Raw genomic sequence first — 21072 nt, 5'->3', positions numbered from 1 at the left:
TATCTTCTTGGATTCTTTCCGGTAATCCTTTCACAAACGCGTCGATCTTCTCTTCCTCATCTTCGAACGCTCCCGGACACAATAGGCACAATTCTGTGAATCTTCTTTCATACGTGGTAATATCAAATCCTTGGGTTCGTAACCCTCTAAGTTCTGTCTTGAGCTTATTGACCTCGGTTCTGAGACGGTACTTCTCGTTCATCAAGTGCTTGAATGCTGACCACGGTAGTGCGTAAGCATCATCTTGTCCCACTTGCTCTAGATAGGTATTCCACCATGTTAACGCAGTACCTGTCAAGGTATGCGTAGCGTACTTCACTTTGTCCTCTTCAGTACACTTACTTATGGCAAACACCGATTCGACCTTCTCGGTCCACCGTTTCAATCCGATCGGTCCTTCGGTTCCATCAAATTCCAATGGTTTGCAGGCAGTGAATTCTTTGTAGGTGCATCCTACACGATTTCCTGTACTGCTAGATCCAAGGTTATTGTTGGTATGTAGCGTAGCCTGTACTGCGGCTATGTTTGAAGCAAGAAAGGCACGAAATTCCTCTTCGCTCATATTCAAGGTGTGTCGAGTAGTTGGTGCCATTTCCTTCAAAATAGTCAAATGAAACAAGTTAATCATACAGAATATTAAGAGTAGTCAATAGTATCTCGTAGCATAATATGAACTCATTTATAAAAGCTTTTTCTTCATATTAGCGTTTTATAAGTTTAAATTCGGGTAGTACCTACCCGTTAAGTTCATACTTAGTAGCTAATATACAATTCAACTACTACAATTCTATATGAAAAACTGATTATAATAATATTTCGCGTTCAAACTTTTACACAATATTTTACAAACTTACAATACCGCTTATTTTACATATAGCATGAAATGTATCACACAATAAATTTGATACAAGATGGTTGTGAAGATTATTCTAGCTAGTACACAAGTCATTCAGCAAAGGCAATAAAGACACGTAATTCATACGTCCAGAAACAAGTCATGCATTCTGGTTTTACTAGGACTACTTCCCATCCTTGGTCTTGTGGAACATAACCGTTATGGCCGTTGATAAGACAGCGTGTTGTAACGTCGTCAAAGGGATGAGGGTTACGTAATGTCCAACAGTCCTGTAACAATCTAAAAACCTCATTTCTTACCCCAATTACCGACTCCGTCACTTGTGAGAACGTTTTGTTTAATAGTTGTAGCCCGATGTTCTTGTTCTCACTTTGGTGAGAAGCGAACATTACTAACCCATGAGCATAACATGCTTCTTTATGTTGCATGTTAGCCGCTTTTTTTAAATCACGAAGTCCTATATTCGGATATATTGAGTCAAAATAATTTCTTAACCCGTTGAGTAAAATAGCATTTGGGTTCCCCGCAATATATGCGTCAAAGTAAACACATCGTAACTTATGGATTTCCCAATGTGATATCCCCCATCTTTCGAACGAAAGCCTTTTATAAACCAAGACATTCTTGGAACGTTCTTCAAATGTCTTACAAACTGATCTCGCCTTAAATAGTTGTGCCGAGGAATTCTGACCGACTCTAGACAAGATTTCATCAATCATGTCTCCGGGTAGGTCTCTTAAAATATTGGGTTGTCTATCCATTTTGTGTTTTTATACTGTAAAATAGATAAGAGTTAGATTCATAAAAAAAAAATACTTATTAATACAAGCAATTTTTACATATATCATAAAGCATTAGCACACTATTTTACATATATTACACCACACTAATACAACTATCTTATTCCGACTCGCTCGTTTCTTCTTCTTCGGTTTTGGTTCGTTTTGCCAAGTTTCTAGGGATATATGATGTTCCCCTAATACGAGCCGTCATTTTCCACATTGGTTTAGAAAAACCTGGTGGTTTAGAGGTTCCCGGGTTATTGTCACAACTTAAGAAATACGGGTGTTGACGATACATATAAAGTTCATCGGGTTTGGAATCAAATTTCTCTATTTTTATGCCCTTTCTCTTATTGTTCTCTTTTGCCTTATTAAATTGTGTTGGGGTAATTTCTATAACATCATCGGAATCCTTGTCGGGATCCGATTCATCGGAGAATTGGTAATCCTCCCAATACTTTGCTTCCTTGGCGGAAACACCATTGACCATAATTAACTTTGGTCGGTTGGTTGAGGATTTTCTTCTACTGAACCGTTTTATTATTTCCCCCACTGGTTCTATTTCTTCTTCCGGTTCTGATTCTTCTTCCGGTTCCGATTCTTCTTCCGGTTCCGACTCTTCTTCCGGTTCCTCTTTGGGAATTTGTGAATCAGTCCACGAATCATTCCAATTTACATTTGACTCTTCATTATTATTAGGTGAGTCAATGGGACTTGTTCTAGAGGTACACATCTATCACATAATATCAAACACGTTAAGAGATTAATATATCACATAATATTCACATGTTAAAAATATATAGTTTCCAACAAAATTTGTTAAGCAATCATTTTTCAAGTAAACACGGTCGAAGTCCAGACTCACTAATGCATCCTAACAAACTCGATAAGACACACTAATACAAAATTCTGGTTCTCTAAGACCAATGCTCTGATACCAACTGAAATGTCCCGTTCTTATTGATTAAAAACGTTCCATATTAATTGATTTCGTTGCGAGGTTTTGACCTCTATATGAGACGTTTTTCAAAGACTGCATTCATTTTAAAACAAACCATAACCTTTATTTCATCAATAAAGGTTTAAAAAGCTTTACGTAGATTACCAAATAATGATAATCTATAATATCTTGTTTACACGCGACCATTACATAATGGTTTACAATACAAATATGTTACAACGAAATAAGTTTCTTGAATGCAGTTTTTACACAATATCATTCAAGCATGGACTCCAAATCTCGTCCTTATTTAAGTATGCGACAGCGGAAGCTCTTAATAATCACCTGAGAATAAACATGCTTTAAACGTCAACAAAAATGTTGGTGAGTTATAGGTTTAACCTATATATTATCAAATCATAATAATAGACAATAAGATTTCATATTTCAATACACATCCCATACATAGAGATAAAAATCATTCATATGGTGAACACCTGGTAACCGACATTAACAAGATGCATATTTAAGAATATCCCCATCATTCCGGGACACCCTTCAGATATGATATAAATTTCGAAGTACTAAAGCATCCGGTACTTTGGATGGGGTTTGTTAGGCCCAATAGATCTATCTTTATGATTCGCGTCAATTAGGGTGTCTGTTCCCTAATTCTTAGATTACCAGACTTAATAAAAAGGGGCATATTCGATTTCGATAATTCAACCATAGAATGTAGTTTCACGTACTTGTGTCTATTTTGTAAATCATTTATAAAACCTGCATGTATTCTCATCCCAAAAATATTAGATTTTAAAAGTGAGACTATAACTCACTTTCACATATTTTTTACTTCGTCGGGAAGTAAGACTTGGCCACTGGTCGATTCATGAACCTATAACAAATATGTACATATATATCAAAGTATGTTCAAAATATATTTACAACACTTTTAATACATTTTGATGTTTTAAGTTTATTAAGTCAGCTGTCCTCGTTAGTAACCTACAACTAGTTGTCCACAGTTAGATGTACAGAAATAAATCGATATACATTATCTTGAATCAATCCACGACCCAGTGTATACATATCTCAGTATTGATCACAACTCAAACTATATATATTTTGGAATCAACCTCAACCCTGTATAGCCAACTCCAACATTCACATATAGAGTGTCTATGGTTGTTCCGAAATATATATAGATGTGTCGACATGATAGGTCGAAACATTGTATACGTGTCTATGGTATCTCAAGATTACGTAATATACAATACAAGTTGATTAAGTTATGGTTGGAATAGATTTGTTACCAATTTTCACGTAGCTAAAATGAGTAGTTTTTACCAATTTTGTTTTGCTCGCCATTTCTTCGTTTCTAATCCGTTTTGAGTGATTTAAGCGGCCACGGTTTCGTATTGAACTTGACTTTATGAAACTAAACAGAAAAGATATAGTTTTATAGTCGGAAATATAAGTTACAAGTCATTTTTGAAAGAGGTAGTCATTTTCGTCGAAAGAACGACATCTTGATGACTGTTTTGAAAAACATACTTTCACTTTGAGTTTAACCATGATTTTTGGATATGGTTTCATGTTCATAAGAAAAATCATTTTCCCAGAAGTATAGCTTTTAAATCAAAGTTTTTCATAGTTTTTAATTATCCAAACCAAAATAGCCCCCGGTTGTAACTACGACGGCGTAAATCCGGTTTTATGGTGTTTATCGTGTTTCCGGGTTTTAAATAATTAAGTTAGCATATCATATAGATATAGATCATGTGTATAGTTGATTTTAAAAGTGTAGTTAGAAGGATTAACTTTATTTGCGAACAAGTTTAGAATTAACTAAACTATGTTCTAGTGATTACTAGTTTACCACTTCGAATATGATAGCTTTTTATGTATGAATCGAATGATGTTATGAACATCATTACTACCTTAAGTTCCTTGGATAAACCTACTGTAAAAGAGAAAAATGGATCTAGCTTCAACGGATCCTTGGATGGCTCGAAGTTCTTGAAGCAGAATCATGACACGAAAACAAGTTCAAGTAAGATCATCACTTGAAATAAGATTGTTATAGTTATAGAAATTGAACCAAAGTTTGAATATGATTATTACCTTGTATTAGAATGATAACCTACTGTAAGAAACAAAGATTTCTTGAGGTTGGATGATCACCTTACAAGATTGGAAGTGAGCTAGCAAACTTGAAAGTATTCTTGATTTTATGTAACTAGAACTTGTAGAATTTATGAAGAACACTTAGAACTTGAAGTTAGAACTTGAGAGAGATCAATTAGATGAAGAAAATTTAAGAATGAAAGTGTTTGTAGGTGTTTTTGGTCGTTGGTGTATGGATTAGATATAAAGGATATGTAATTTTGTTTTCATGTAAATAAGTCATGAATGATTACTCATATTTTTGTAATTTTATGAGATATTTCATGCTAGTTGCCAAATGATGGTTCCCACATGTGTTAGGTGACTCACATGGGCTGCTAAGAGCTGATCATTGGAGTGTATATACCAATAGTACATACATCTAAAAGTTGTGTATTGTACAAGTACGAATACGGGTGCATACGAGTAGAATTGTTGATGAAACTGAACGAGGATGTAATTGTAAGCATTTTTGTTAAGTAGAAGTATTTTGATAAGTGTCTTAAAGTCTTTCAAAAGTGTATGAATACATATTAAAATACTACATGTATATACATTTTAACTGAGTCGTTAAGTCATCGTTAGTCGTTACATGTAAGTGTTGTTTTGAGACCTTTAGGTTAACGATCTTGTTAAATGTTGTTAACCCAAAGTTTATAATATCAAATGAGAATTTAAATTATTATATTATCATGATATTATGATATATTAATATATCTTAATATGATATATACATTTAAATGTCGTTACAACGATAATCGTTACATATATGTCTCGTTTCGAAATCCTTAAGTTAGTAGTCTTGTTTTTACTTATGTAGTTAATTGTTAATACACTTAATGATATATTTAATTATCATATTATCATGTTATATATAATATAACAATGTATTAATATGCTTCATATATATTTAGTAAGACGTGGTTATAACGATAATCGTTATATGTATCGTTTCGAGTTTCATACGTCAATAGTCTCCTTTTTAAGTATATAACTTATTGTTACTATTTTTAATGAGATACTTGATGATCATTATATCATGTTAAACATATATATTTATTCATTTATGCATCATCATGTCATATACAACTTATAGCGTTCGTGAATCATTGGTCAAACTGGGTAATCAGACGTTTACAAAATTTCCGTTTCAATTAACCAAGTCTTAACAAGTTTGATTGCTTAACATGTTGGAAACATTTAATCATGTAAATATAGTTTTCATTAAACATATAATCATAGAAAGGTTCGGAAAAGTTCGGGCCACTACAACTCAACCGTGCGGTTGACAACTCACTCGTACGTTTGGTCTATGACCAAACATCCTACAGTGACTAATCTGATCCGTACGGTTCACCACACGAGTGACCAGTGACTCGTACGAGTCACGTCTCAATCGTACGTATCATCACAATCAAATCATAAGTTCCCATCACTACTCACTCGCACGGTTCACCACACGGTTGACTATCTCAACTGTACGAGCGAATGCTCGCTCGTGCGAGTGATGAAGAACAGTAGCAGCAACTATTTAGACGAGTTTCAACCCAAAAGCACAATATCAAATATCAATTCATACACTAAATCAACACCTACAATCATGTAATCACTATATGATAAGTCTACATCATAAATTCAATCAATAACGACACTCACATGTGTGCAAAACAAGGCATACACCCTAAAACCCCTTTTTCTGTCCAAAATAAAGTTTGATACATTTTCTTAAAAGTTTACCATTGAAAATTACTCTTCAATACGATTCCAACGATATTTGATTCATCAAAAACGGAGTTACGGTTTGAAAGTTACGCCATTTTTAATTTTACCAAACGCTGACCAGTGCCTCACTCGCGCGGATGAGACCTCACTCGTGCGAGTGAGTCCTCAACCGCGTGGTTGAGCCTCAAACTGTCACTCATGTGGGAGCTGAAGAACAGCTCCTGCACGCTGTTTTCGCGTTTTTTGACCCCAAAACATGATTTTTGCTCAATCTGATCATGAAACCACTTCAAAAACATCATATAAACTATATATAAACTATTTATAACAACAATTAACACTTACAAACACAATTCATCAAGATTCAAGTATCAAAACTCACTTTTGCTCAAGAACACAAAAAACCCAAATTACTCAATATTCAAGCAATGATTCAAGCATGCTAACCTGGTTTGATGATTAAAAAGATGATATAAATCAGTTCATAAAGCTCCACAAACCAATTTCAAGCTTGGATCAAGTTAGGGTTTTTGAGTGAAGAAGATTATGTACGAGCTAGTTTTTAGGAGAGTTCTAGAAATGAACTCATGAAGCAGATACATACACTTAAAAGGGTTTAAAACCCATACTCCACAACACACGGGTATTTATCAGTTATCTGATATCTTTCGTACCTCATTAGGAGGCCCTAACGGAGTCCAGATTAAACAAACGAACCTGTTCTGTGACCCTTGTCACAAACTGGTCTTAACCAAACAATCAAATAATCAAAACATACAACTAATAAAATTACATTTAATAACACTTAAGGGCAAAATAGTCTATTTCAACTAGGCCCAAAACGCGGGTGTTACAAAGACACTTAAGACTAGGGGTGATCAAAAACCGAATTAACATAACGATAACCGTATTAACTGATAAAACCGAATCGAGTTAATCAAACCGAACTCATAACCACAATTTTGGTTAAGATTCTTGAATTAACCAATATATGTGGTCACTTATAAAAATAAGTGATACCGCCCCAAATTAGCCACACCAGCTCCATTTTAATCATATAAAAATAATGAAGTAATCCCTTATATACTACAATTATAGTGTTACGTTACAATTGTAATTTGATTGATAATTTGTTTAATCATATAAAAGATAACTTGTTTATTATATAATTTGTAAATATATATAGTGTATAGTCCTATCTTTTAAAGGAAAGTATAAAGTGAGTCGATTTGTTTTTGGTTGTGTATGATGGTTTAGTGTCCATGATATTTTGTATGTGAAGTGTATGTTTATAATGTATGCATGATTTAAAACTTCATTGTTCATTCAACATTGTATAATGTGTATTAGTGCATGTATTAATTATTATACAAATTAGAGTTTGTTTTAAGAAAAAAATATACAGAGAGCATCCCGCCACTATCTCCATTGAAATAAATTTTATTTAAATATTGTATTAGTTTTAATATAACTGTGCACATACTCATAATTTTTTACGCGTAAATGGTTAACCAAATCAACCGTTTCATATCAATTAGTTAACTGATTTAACCGAATTAAACAAACCGAACGATTGAAAGTTTTCTTTAACCGAAGTATTAGTTATGGGGGTGGTTTTCGTACATAACCGCCCCATAAAGCCTCTTTGTAGTGGGGTGTGATAAAGGGTATCTGGTGTTAAAACGTCATCCGTACGCTAGTAACACGGCGTGCTAGATCTACCTTTTCAGGGCGTTGCGTCTTACAACCTTGAACATAATTGACGTTTTTGATTATTACAAGTTTGTTTTTGACTTTGTTTTACCTTTTCAGTAACTTTTAATTAAATTCTGACACATCACCCAACACCTTCCTCACTACTTACCTTCATTCCATCACAGTTGCCACATCACGAACATATGACCAAAAAAGCTCCATAACTTTGTCATGTCACCGTCACCACTACGAATAACTAAGCTAGTTATGTCTCATTATAAATGTTCATGTTACTAGTATTTTGTTGTTTAACCGATAAGTAAAAAAGCTAAAGTGGAAATAAATAAAACCTGTAGTTGATGGAATTTTTTTTTTTTTTTTTTTTTTGAAAGGCATATTAATGGAATTTGTTAAAATTGTGTATTGATTCAAAGTTGATACTTTGAATGGAGAGAGATCGAGGGTGTAGTAGAAGATTGTTGATGACTTGCAATGTGTGGTTCAACATCAAAACAATGTAGATGAGAAGCCTAGCACAAACAGTCTGTAAAGACTTGCAAGCTCATTCCCCACTCTATCAATTAATTATTCAGATTATTTGTTCTGACTTTTGACTATGGACCATCAACATCTTGGTCCTTGGAAAGACTATTTCATTTAGTATACGTTTATGTAACATTCTAATCGACTTTTTGTTTCGGGCTAGTTTTTTGAAGAATCAAATCAAACTAATGATAGATCGATTGAATGTGTATAAAATACATTGCATGTGTATGATCTTCCATTTTTCACTTTTGCCGTAATTGTGTAATTGATAATTGATTGAAGGTGTAATTGATAATTGATAATTGTGTAACTGATAATTGATTGGAAGGTGTAATTGATAATTGATTGAAGGTGCTTACAATATAGATCAAAAGAAATAAATAATCATTATATTTTTTGAAAAAAGTAATCAATAAATAAGATTAGATGTATTTCCATTTATGGAAAACTATAGATTAGGATGTTCTTGGAAATGTAACGCAAACCCAAATCAAGATTTTAGGCAACTAACAAATCTTAGTACAATGCATTAGAGTTTTTGAAAGAATAACATAATCATATGTCCATTGAGATACGTGTACACTTGGAATTGAATAAACAAAACGGGTAAATATATAAGGTTTCTTAATTAAGACTATTCAAGAAAGGCGAATATTTTTACTCAGATATATCTTGATTTAGTGATGACCGTTTTCGATTCTTTTCTCTGAACACCCAAAATTTATTGTAAATGAAATTTGAATGCGAGACCTTTTCTGAAAATATCAGAACCTCAAGGACTAAACTATCTTGAAAATTTGGAATTGCATGAAAAATTTAGCGTAATATTTCTTGTTGAAATATTGTTTATTAGAGTTATGTGGAAGTCTCTATGTCTTTTAGTAAAGGTACTAGTTAAAAGACCCGTGAATTCACGGATTTGTTAAATCAAATCTGTAACACGATTTTGGACAAATTGACATTAATATATAAGTAACATATACTACTAAAACATTGTACATCCATCTATTAAACTTACAAACTTACAATCTTTTCATCCTCTTATACAAATAAGAAATACTCCTCCAAAAAATCACCATTATCATCTTCTTGGGTAACAATCAGTATTTAAAACGTTATGAAATCCAAGGAACCCCACTTCCTATCAAAGCAACAAAAATTTAATACGAAAATGATGAGTTAAAAACTTTGAGATATGTATATCTTTATATCATACAACATAATTGTATGTTACCAAATCCAAGGAGGCATACAAATTTTGGTAAAATCATTTAAACTAGTAAAATGACCCGTGGAATCACGGGTTTGTTTAAACGAAATAGTTTAATGATATGTTTTAGATATTAAGTGAACTTAAATGTTAAAGTTATTTAGTTTAATGACCCGGGAAACCTCATAGTCCGACCAAGAAACTCGTCAGCTGAACATTTCATCAAACACTAAAATGCATATTAAACAATCATCATCCAATCATAAGAGATAATATTGATTGCCATTTTATTTTAAAAATATAAATTAAAAATATAAATGTAAAATTGATTTACTTATGCCTAACTTTTATACCTTCTCGTACTCAATTCAAAATAATTAAATACAATAATTTAAAATTATTTAATTTTAATAATTAAAATAATTATTAATAAGATTTAATAATAATAATTAATTAATAAGATTTAATTTAATTCAAAATTATTTTAATTAATGAAATCACCCACTATGCTTAGATTTTTTTCTTTTTCTTTTTAATTTTTTCTTAACAAACGAATTAGCCTAATTATAACTTCATCATTTTAGTAATATAATAGAAACTATAGATTATTAGTAGTATATCAGCAAACTTATTATTAGTAAAGCAATCCAAATTTAGTACATAAAGGGCCAATGTCAAGTAATTTTAGTGTTAGGGTTCACCTTGTATCAGAAAATGGTAGTACATAAAACTTTATCATAATTTGAGTTGTGAAAGTATATACCTCTGGTGTTTTTCTCCTCGTCTGCAGCAGCCTCTTTTATCTAGAGATGATATAAGCTAATTTCATTATTACTAATTAAACCTCATAAACAAAATTATACACACTGTTTGAAGCACACTTTAGTAAATCGTTTCACTATTTTGTAACGACCCAACCCGTTATCCAACCGAACACGCAGCAATTTTATTTTTTTTATACAGCAGAGGGGTGCGCGGCGCGCAGCCTTCTGTGCGCGGCGCGCACAAGGCTTATCAGGTTTTGTCCGAAATTCCGAATTTTCAATTAAAGATCTTCCACTTCCGACACTTTTAGACGAAACGAGTTTCACAACATATAATATTAGGTAAAACTAACACGTTCCAATAATAATACGAGTTTTACGACACCGGGCCCACATCGACCGTTTTATGACTTTCGTACAAAAATAGAAGTTTCGACCACATGATTTTAACACAAAATAAAGACCGAGCATGGCGATTGGGGATACGCTACCCAATCCTAATCAATCCAAAAGCACGTCTTCTAAAGCAACTACGCAAGTCCACTAGTCCCCATACTTACCCGAGCCACCGCCTCCACGCGAATCTATAAAAATGTAAACAACGAGAGGGTAAGCTAACGCTTAGTGAGTGAGAATATACTACATACATATATATGCATAAAATGGACACGCCACACAATAATAATCAAATAGCACATACCGGAGTCCATGCATAAAGGCAAGCTAGTCTAAGCATACCGTACAATCGCTATACAACAAGCTAACAATATCAACAATGTGAGTACACCAACAACGATATTTACCACGCCAATAAGCTACACCCGGAGGGTTAGCTACAACACAACAATACAACAATATCCATATGTATAACAAAGCATAATACCGCCCAAGGTTAACCCCTTAACCCAATACCAAATGAAGATTTGGCCGAACTACACGAGCCTTAGTAAATCTGCATCCACACGAGACTACTATCTTCAATAACACAACAACATCGAGGTTGGCCGAACTACACGAGCCTTAGTAAATCCGCAACCACACGAGATCACTACCTCAATAAGATGACCGAACTACACGCGTCATCGTGAATCCGCATCCACACGTGATTCACTTACCAAATCAAAACCCACATCATCGGGGTTACTCAACCGCAACTCAATACCAATCCCACGCCATCGGGATTATATAAGCCCACATCACAAGCACATGTGACAACGTACACACAAAGTGTGCACCTCGCCAAAGGTGGTCAACCAAAACGCACAACCGTGCCAATTGAACCTATTACACAAGTCCATCAAATCCACCTATATGTGAAGTGAGATCTATAATCGAGAACCACTTCACCCGACCCGCACCCATCCTACACATACATAGGCACATAGGATATTAACACTCACCTTGTCGTCTTGATGAATGCAACCGAACAAATCCGCAACACGTCAATGGAAAGTACCTATTCCATTATCACAATACAAACAACACACTTAGAGTAGTTTTACAACCCAACTCAAATCGACACTTAGTACAATTTCGACCCATCGTACTTTCAAGCACAAACCGCGCCCAAACTAACCAATAATCACTAACACTAGTGACAATGGTCCTAATATGCCAATTTAACCCAATCATAAGTGTTAAACACTTATCATTCTCAAAATCACCCATAAACCCTAATTTTGACTCATTTCAAAATTAGTCTTTCAAATACACTAAGATGGGTTCCAACACTTCCATAATCACCAAACCTAGTGATTAAACCCAAATTACAAGTCCTAATCATGGCCAAGTCGGTTTCCAACCCAAAACCCACCAACAACAACAATAAACCCGATTACTAGCAACACTAAACTCACTTCGTGAGTTTAAATGGGTTTCTCAACAATTTAAGTTCAAACCTTAATTTGAATATCAAAATCAAACAATGAAATTCAGAGTTAGAACTTACCACAACAACCACAACGTAGCTAGGAACGAGGTGAACAACTTTAACACTCGAGCTTTTGATCGATTCAAGCTTCTTCTTCTCCAAAACCCTAAATCTCTCTCTAGAAATCTCTCTCTCTCTCTCTCTCTCTCTAAGATAGTTGAGAGTGTTTGTGGATGTGAAAGTGATCCAAAGTTGGATCCAAACCAGCTGATATGGCTTCAGATCCGACCTCAAGTGAAAAGACCAAAAAGCCCCTCATTTAAATCTAATTTGAAAAAGACAGAAAACTGTCTCCAGGTGGTGTGCGCGGGGCGCGCCCATATCTGTGCGCGGCGCGCACGATGCTCCGAACAGTCTGTCACCCTTTAAACTTACACCACGCTTCACACACTTTACGCACATCATTCTACTCTATGTACAATAAATATTAGGGTCTTACAACTCTCCCCCACTTAGAATCGATCACGTCCTCGTGATCCTCGTCACTTAATCGATCGGACCCACACTCTATGGTCCTCAAACATACGTTCCAAACCGACTTCCACCACAATTATCATAAACTCGAAGATTATTCCATTTACTAATTACACACGTGCACACACTTCGAGGCATGCAACGCACACAACATCCGAAAACTACCACAATCACTTAACATACGCGGAAACATCACGCGTTCTTCCAACTCCTCTATTCAATTCTTCCCAATGAATCGCCTTCAACACTAAATCATCATCCGCAATTTATCAAATCCACGAATCCGAGCACTAAAACTTGCTCAGTCCCTCTCATCGGGAAAAACTCAACCAATCTCTTACCGAGATATTAATCCCTTAGCGTACCCTTACCGAGTACAATGCTAAAAGCATCCAAGTTTCAACCTAAGGTCAAGAACCCGAACGATGAAGACTGAACCAAACGAATCCTTACGGATAACACTTACCACTAAACATCCCCCGTAGTGCGCAATACGACCAATACGCAACTATCGTAACATCATAAGCAAACGGCTAAAACCGATAGCGCCTAAAACGACTATGGCAACGCTAATCCCAAGGTGTACAAAATCGACTATTGTCACACGTGTAACAACATGTGAGCGAAACACGGCTATCGCATCACTAATCACACAACATGGTCCTCATGACCCCACCATTGGTGTATAAAACAACCAATAGTTCTCAATACTAACCACATGAAGGCTGGCCGAAACTACATGCGCCTTAGTGAATCCGCACCACACGCGACTCACCACCTCTACCGCAACAACAATCGGGATTGGCCGAACTACACGCGCCCTAGTGAATCCGAACTACACGAGAGTCAATATCCCAATAGAATGACCGCATCCACACGTGTCATTGTGAATTCGAACTACACGCGACTCACTTCCCAAACTCAACACATTAATGGTACTCCCATTCCCCGCCGGTTCTCGCATTTCCCGATAACGTTATACCATGTCGATATAACACTACTACCAACACATAACCAAAATCCAAAGGGAACGATTCTCGCGAATGAACCGTGAGCCACGCAGACGCCACTAGTACACATCACTAGTCCCTTGGGTGGTATCGACACCCGAACTTTAAACCCACCCATCACACACGCTCTTTTGGCCTCAAACGACGAGTAGTGTAACATCGCGCACTACTACACCATAGTGAATCATAACGGATTACACTAACCATCAACACACGCTCTTTTGGCCTCGATCACAACGAGTAGTGTAACATCGAGCCCTGCTACACCATAGTGAATCCTAACGGAATTCACTAACCATCCTTTCCAAACAACAAGTATTTACTCATACTTAGGAACATTCCACTCACTTGGAAATCCTTGCACACGCATCACACGTACGTGTACACAACGCCACCACAATCGAGCAAGAACCACCTATATCGCACATAGGCACAAAACAATAATTCTCTAGAAGAGAATCCGACACACACATCCCTTAATCGAGGGATCTCACCTTGCTCGTCAAACACGTCCATTATCTCTAAATGAGATTCACCACATTACCACCTCGGTGATAATTTAAATCCAAAACCATAAGTACAATTTATTCCAAATCGTACTTGTACCACAATCGACCAGCGTAGGTCTCAACGCTAGCTCCGAATCCATACGAGCATCGTCCAATATCAATACACTAGAACGTCTTCGTACGAGAGTTCAAACTCCCCCACTTAGAACTCCGTTCCATAACCACATCACGATACCTTGCTCCAACCTTAAGCACATGAAGGATTTTAATCTATCCTTAAACACTTCGAACGAAGAGTTTACCACAAATTACACAAACTTTACATCTTGCAATCTTCCGATTGCTCTAGCTTGTCAAATTTTCACCTAGTCACTCATGTACCTAAGGGTTTCTCTCCGGTACCCTAAGTACAATGTAACCGCAACACCATTGGAGTCGAATACCACGCTAGTAGGTATGAAAGAGGGACCTAACATCGCGTCACGTAGACTTCATTACCGACATACATCGAGATCAAACACTCGATCTTTAGGGTTTTATCCACCCGTCGAACCTCATGGTTCATCAACTTTAATACAAAAGCGAACACGCGCTTAACGGCCGAACACCAAAGCCCATACTCATGGCTTGGTAGAAATATTTCCCAACACTAAGGAATGCTTGGTCGCACCAAGTCTTACGCCCTTCCTCCGTCAATCCATACACCACCATAGGGTAATTCCATTAGGAATGTCACCCATAACAATAATATGCACAACGCGATGCAATCAACAAACCCGAACTCAATTGGCACATAATAAATAATCAAAGGACATATTTATTAAAACGAAAAGTACCTTAACGTCTTCTCGCCACACTCGTCCCCGCTAACTCGGGACATTCCGACTTACGATGTCCTTCTTCTTGGCAATTGAAGCACACCGTGCCATCACCCTTTGGCACCGAACATTCCCAAGACTTGTGACCCCTCACGCCACAATTGTAACACCTAGACGCACATACTCGTTCGTATACCACCCTTGCTCACATTTGCACCCCTAGTCCTCTTACTTGGAGCACCATACGAGACAACCCTTCTCTTACTTGAAGGTTCACTAACCACCGATCGTGAATATGATTCGAAACCCCTAGCCACGGCGAATAACTCCGCAAACGATTTCGCCTGACCTCTGCTAATTTTGTCCTGCAAGTCATCATTCAAAGTTCGATAGAAATCTTCCATCAACATACGATCGTTCCCAATATACTCCGGGCAAAAACGAGCCTTCGCCATAAAGGTCGTCTTGAGAGTATTCAAGTCCATAGATCCTTGTCGCAAATTTCGCAACTCATCACGCAATTCCGCCAAATCGGCTTGCGTCCAGAAATCCTCGAAGAATTCCTTCTTAAAATCATCCCACGATAACCCCATAAAAGCTTCACCACCAACGATATCAATTTTACCATCCAACCAATCCTTCGCCCTACCCTGCAACAAGCTAGTAGTGAGTCTTGTCCTCTTCTCGAGAGGGCATTCAATAGTGCGAAAACACCCTTAGACATCCGAGATCCATGTTGTGCTTATCAAAGGATCCGGTTTCCCGTCATACATCGGAGGTTTAGTTCTCATGAAGCTCTTATGACAACGCTCCATTTCACCACTACTTTGAAATTCGGAATACTTTCTATCCAATTCTTCTCTAAACGCACCCATTTGCTCCGCAACAGCGGCCGCAACCCTAGCGTTAAACTCATCGTCATTCGTCTCGATCTCGTTTCGCGTCGTCATTCTAAAGAATGCAAAACAATTAGTCCACGAACGTATAAAACCACACGCACAACACCGCCCCATCTTGCTAAACACTCGTCGTACATCACTTGTAGACACGATTTGCACCCGTAATAAGGTTTGCAAGTCCTTAGTACGCGCACATGCCGTATCAACTTGTTAGTACAACGACCGCCTCACTCGATGATGTAACCAACAAAACAAAAATCCTACGCAATAAAACACACACGAGAAGTAATATCATAACACAAGTCACAATCCTAGTTAGTTCACCTACACGCTAAGGCACTAACCAAGTTGCCATTCCGACCCGTACTCCTACAAGTCCCACAACAATTAAGCACACAAAAAAGTCTAAGTCTAGGCACCTATCTCAAGTCACCTAAATCCCTTAGACCATGCTCTGATACCACTTCTAACGACCCAACCCGTTATCCAACCGAACACGCAGCAAAAATTTTTTTTTATACAGCAGAGGGGTGCGTGGCGCGCAGCCCCTTCTGTGCGCGGCGCGCACAAGGGACAAGGCTGATCAGGTTCTGTCAGAAATTTCCAATTTTCAATTAAAGATCTCCCACTTCCCGACACTTTTAGACGAAACGGTTTTCACTACATATAATATTAGGTAAAACTAACACGTTCCAATAATAATACAAGTTTTACGACACCGGGCCCACATCGGTCGTTTTATGACTTTCGTACAAAAATACAAGTTTCGACCACATGATTTTAACACAAAATAAAGACTGAGCATGGCGATTGGGGATACGCTACCCAATCCTAATCAATCCAAAAGCACGTCTTCTAAAGCAACTACGCAAGTCCACTAGTCCTCATGCTTACCCGAGCCACCGCCTCCAAGCGAATCTATAAAAATGTAAACAACGAGAGGGTAAGCTAACGCTTAGTGAGTGAGAATATACTACATACATATATATGCATAAAATGAACACGCCACACAATAATAATCAAATAGCACATACCGGAGTCCATGCATAAAGGCAAGCTAGTCTAAGCATACCGTACAATCGCTATACAACAAGCTAACAATATCAACAATGTGAGTACACCAACAACGACATGTATCACGTCAATAAGCTACACCCGGAGGGTTAGCTACAACACAACAATACAACAACATCCATATGTAACAAAGTATAATACCGCCCAAGGTTAACCCCTTAACCCAATACCAAATGAAGATTTGGCCAAACTGCACGAGCCTTAGTAAATTCGCATCCACACGAGACTACTATATTCAATAACACAACAACATCGAGGTTGGCCGAACTACACGAGCCTTAGTAAATTCGCAACCACACGAGATCACTACCTCAATAAGATGACCGAATTACACGCGTCATCGTGAATCCGCATCCACACGTGATTCACTTCCCAAATCAAAACCCACATCATCGGGGTTACTCAACTGCAACTCAATACCAATCCCACGCCATCGGGATTATATAGGCCCACATCACAAGCACATGTGATAACGTACACAAAAAGTGTGCACCTCGCCAAAGGTGGTCAACCAAAATGCACAACCGTGTCAATTGGACCTATTACACAAGTCCATCAAATCCACCTATATGTGAAGTGAGCTCTATAACCGAGAACCACTTCATCCGACCCGCACCCATCCTACACATACATAGGCATATAGGATATTAACACTCACCTTGTCGTCTTGATGAATGCAACCGAACAAATTCGTAACACGTCAATGAAAAGTACGTATTCCATTATCACAATACAAACAACACACTTAGAGTGGATTTACAACCAAACTCAAATCGACACTTAGTGCAATTTCGATCCATCGTAATTCCAAGCACAAACCGCGCCCAAACTAACCAATAATTACTAACATTAGTGACATTGGTCCTAATATGTCAATTTAACCCAATCATAAGTGTTAAAAACTTATCATTCTCAAAATCACCCATAAACCCTAATTTTGACTCATTTCAAAATTAGTCTTTTAAATACACTAAGATGGGTTCCAACACTTCCATAATCACCAAGCCTAGTGATTAAACCCAAATTACAAGTCCTAATCATGACCAAGTCGGTTTCCAACCCAAAACCCACCAACAACAACAAAAAACCCGATTACTAGCAACACTAAACTCACTTCATGAGTTTAAATGGGTTTCACAACAATTTAAGTTCAAACCCTACTTTGAATATCAAAATCAAACAATGAAATTCGGAGTTAGAACTTACCACAACAACCACAACGTAGCTAGGAACGAGGTGAACAACTTTAACACTCGAGCTTTTGATCGATTCAAGCTTCTTCTTCTCCAAAACCCCAAATCTCTCTGTAGAAATCTCTCTCTCTCTCTAAGATAGTTGAGAGTGTTTGTGGATGTGAAAGTGATCCAAAGTTGGATCCAAACCAACTGATATGGCTTCAGATCCGGCCTCAAGTGAAAAGACCAAAAAGCCCCTAATTTAAATCTAATTTGAAAAAGACAGAAAACTGTCGCCAGGTGGTGTGCGCGGCGCGCGCCCATATCTGTGTGCGGTGCGCACGATGCTCCGAACAGTCTGTCACCCTTTAAACTTACACCACGTTTCACACACTTTACGTACATCATTCTACTCTATGTACAATAAATATTAGGGTCTTACATATTTGTATCTATAGTTATACTAATGATGGGCTAATTTTGGTAGTGTTTAGTCTAAAAGTTTCAAAAGTTGAACAACAAAAGCTTAGTTGGGTTCAAAGTACCTACCCCTGCAAGTTTTTTTCAGCTTATAAAAGACTTTATATTAAGCTAAAAAATTCATCAATATCATAAAAAAAAAACATATCAAACTTATCCAAAATCTTCATATTGTAAAAACTTCCCATCTCCAAAACTTTAATTATTTGATCAACAAAAAGTCAAACTATCATTACTAACCTCTAACTTACTAATAGTATATCTCAATATATCAAACCAACCTCAATAAGTACCATTGTTCAAAAGAAACGACAATATAATCAACTTCATCGGGCATATGCAAATAGCTTCTTGAAGATTCTGAAGAAGATTTATTTTAACATGGTAGAAAAATAGCAAATAAAAAACACCATAGAATTAAATGAATCAACATGGCTAAAAAACATATGCATATTGTAACACCATAGAAGTAAATGAATCAACATGGCTAAAACATAATCAAAGTCACATTGTATTGCACCAGAAATATAGTAACGCCGTAGAAGTAAATGAATAACATGGCTAAAAAACATATGCATACAAATTCAAATAATACTTATTTTACAATAGAATCAAGAGATGTGATTTAATTAAATACTTTTAATATATTAAACTATTTATATTTATATCATTAGCAATAGATCCAAAAATATCCACAAAACATATAATATTCACATACAGATCACGACTATACCTAGTAATGAAGGCAGCTATAATGAAAAACATACCATAGAACTCTATTCTTTCAGACATTTTATCAAACACCTTTCATGCACTTGAATAATCTCCATTTATTTGACACTTGCACACCTAGATTAACCTTCTATAAGTTAGTATTGTATATAGTTCTAATAAAAAGGTTGGATTAACTTTTTTTTTCCGAAAGGAACGTTGCATTTCACCCCCTTATTTGTCTTCTTACGTTGAGCTCTTGTAGCATTACACATACATATGTGTAAAAATACCTTCAAAAATCATGGATTAAACCCTTGAAATCAAAGAATCCAGTTATTATTAGAAACAGTAGATAGAAACTAAAAATCGAAACATTTAAAATATTACCTGAATATGAAGGCAATATGAATTTAATCCCACTATCTGATTGAACTTGAGATAAAATTATAGTTTAGATAATTAAAATTAAAAACCTTAAAACAAAATCCATCGCAAATACAAACTTGTCGAAAAAAAATTGAAAAATAAAAATCTGACATACTAACCTTAATTAAACAATTTGGTTATGCAAGATTTTGTTGAAATTGGTAGAACCCAATGCTCACATAGAAATCAAATCGATATAGATAGACATGGAAAGGAGAAGATAAAATATATACACGTTTTGGCACAAATGGGGAGATTGTAAAAAACACATCTAAAAAGAAAAGAGTTTGAAGCATTTGAAATTAATTGAATGAAAAAGACTCTTCAATTTTTGAGTCTCGAGATAATAGCAGACATGCAAAAGTTGAAAAAATTTGCATTTCCAATGTGATATTGCAAGATGGGTTAAAGTAAATTTCTAAGATACACAAATTTAAAAGAAAAGCAAATTTAAAAAGAAAAACAAATTTTTCATGTGAACAGCATTTTTTATAATGCACTTTTGTCTTTCAATATTGTTTACATATCTTAATTAAATTAAATTCGAAATTAAATTGTAATTATGATATCATGTGCATGACTTATTTTTTTTTTCTTTTGATATTTTTTTATAAAGAGAAATGTCATATTAATGACATTATGTAATTAGCCATGTATAAAAATATATATAGATAGCATAACTTTTTACATTTTATGTTTTCATACCTTGACAAAACTAAAACTAAGTATCGTTGTTGTCATACTTTGACATCGACAAAATTACTAATGTTTTAATTTCTTACTAGTTCTGACATGCTACTTCACAAAATAATTTACATTTATAATTAATCAAATTATTTTTAATTATGATTTAACATTTTAAAAAATAAGATTATAAATTAA

The 21072-nt window shown here is 35.8% G+C and overlaps 1 long non-coding RNA gene across 2 annotated transcripts; it reads right to left on the bottom strand.

Moving 5' to 3' along the window:
- Positions 1-16985: 16985 nt before the first annotated feature.
- LOC139865670 (uncharacterized) lies at positions 16986-20453 on the bottom strand. Of its 2 annotated transcripts, XR_011765055.1 has the most exons (4): positions 20310-20453; positions 20152-20196; positions 19818-19899; positions 16986-17239 (listed from the first exon to the last, which is right to left on the bottom strand). It is a non-coding gene; the product is annotated as an uncharacterized lncRNA (long non-coding RNA). The 2 variants fall into 2 exon arrangements; XR_011765054.1 differs by lacking the exon at positions 20310-20453 and having other exon boundaries at positions 19818-20054; positions 20152-20175.
- Between the last annotated feature and the right edge of the window lie 619 nt (positions 20454-21072).

This window comes from Rutidosis leptorrhynchoides, chromosome 9 (assembly GCF_046630445.1).
Source record: "Rutidosis leptorrhynchoides isolate AG116_Rl617_1_P2 chromosome 9, CSIRO_AGI_Rlap_v1, whole genome shotgun sequence".
In the NCBI taxonomy this organism is placed as follows: domain Eukaryota; kingdom Viridiplantae; phylum Streptophyta; class Magnoliopsida; order Asterales; family Asteraceae; genus Rutidosis; species Rutidosis leptorrhynchoides.
The sequence above is the reverse complement of the archived record's forward strand: the minus strand, read 5'-3'. Positions and strand labels throughout refer to the sequence as shown.